At 40.2% G+C, this 1328-nt stretch overlaps 1 non-coding gene across 1 annotated transcript; it reads left to right on the top strand.

Annotated features, from left to right (window-relative positions):
* The first annotated feature begins 293 nt into the window (after positions 1-293).
* On the top strand, positions 294-433 carry LOC128592781 (U4 spliceosomal RNA). Its single transcript, XR_008382004.1, has one exon. It is a non-coding gene; the product is annotated as a U4 spliceosomal RNA (small nuclear RNA).
* The last annotated feature ends 895 nt before the right edge of the window (positions 434-1328 follow it).

The raw sequence follows: 1328 nt of genomic DNA, 5'->3' as shown, positions 1-1328 counted from the left end.
GCTTCTAACTGCTAACTTTCAGCTCACGTCTTTGGCTCTTTGCCAACTTTCAGACTAGAAAACTCCAACATCAGACCCCTCAGTGCTCTCTCACTTAGTCTGCTTTAGACTTTGCTGGGACAGCCCCGTGGTTAATAGAAGACTCCTTTTTAAATTTTTTTAAAATTCTAATTTGTGTTGGGGTCCTTATTTTGCCCCATAACAGTTTTTGTTTTGCAGACAGAGTCTCACTCTGCTGCCCCAGACTAGCATGCCATGGCATTATACCTCACAGCAAGCTCAACTCCCAGGCTAGCTTTGGGCAGTGGCAGTATCATAGCCAATGAGGTTTATCTGAGGCACAATTATTGCTAATTGAAAACTTTTCCCAATACCCTGCCATGACGACTTGAAATATAGTAGCATTGGCAATTTTTGACAGTCTCTACAGAGACTGAATTTAAAAAAAAACTCGCAGGCTAAAGCAACCCTCTTGCCTCAGCCTCCCAAGTAGCTGGGTCTACAGGCATGCATCCCGACACCTGGCTAATTTTCCTTCTTTTTAAAAAGAGATGAGGTCTTGCTCTTGCTCAGGCTGGTCTCAAACTCTTGAGCTCAAGTCATCCACCCACTTTGGCTTCTCAGAGTGCTAGGGAGCCACCACACCCAGCCTTCAAACTTTATTTTTATAAAACTTTCTGTTTGGGAAAAATTTTTTACATAGGTCAACTATTTTCTTTATGTTCAAATTTACTTGGAGCCATTAGAAAACAACTTATTACTTTACCTTAATACCAGTTTGGGGCACTTAGTTATCTTGCCTTTTGTATTAGAACTTCATGACCGTGTGGTTAATATTGGTATTTCAGTAGACTCTCCTTTCTTTAGTTCTTTGCACACACTCAGTGAACACACTCACTTCAATCAGATGGCCTGAAATGGCATTTATCACATGGCTGCATCACTACAAATCTGTCTACACTTCTGGAAATATAACATAGACTGTTTCCTCTTCGGATCGTATTAATCTTCCACCTGTACTAAAGATTTCCATGGAAATGCAATGTATGTGTGCAAACCATATGAACATACTGTATACATGTGTATGTTCATATGTGTCCATACATTATTTCATGTACACATTTATTAAATTGGTATGTTAAGACTTAGACTTTGGAGACTTTGGATTGAAATCCTGGCTCTGTGACCAGTTGCATTAACTTTAACATATGCCTAACCCTTCTTTACTCAGCTCTCTCATTTGCAAAGGGCGCTAATAGTACCAACTCATGGGGGTGTTGTGAAGAATAAACACATTAATGTCTGCTCAGCACTGAGGACAGCATGTG

The sequence above is a fragment of the Nycticebus coucang genome, chromosome 8 (assembly GCF_027406575.1).
Source record: "Nycticebus coucang isolate mNycCou1 chromosome 8, mNycCou1.pri, whole genome shotgun sequence".
Classification (NCBI taxonomy): Eukaryota; Metazoa; Chordata; class Mammalia; order Primates; family Lorisidae; genus Nycticebus; species Nycticebus coucang.
The sequence above is the reverse complement of the archived record's forward strand: the minus strand, read 5'-3'. Positions and strand labels throughout refer to the sequence as shown.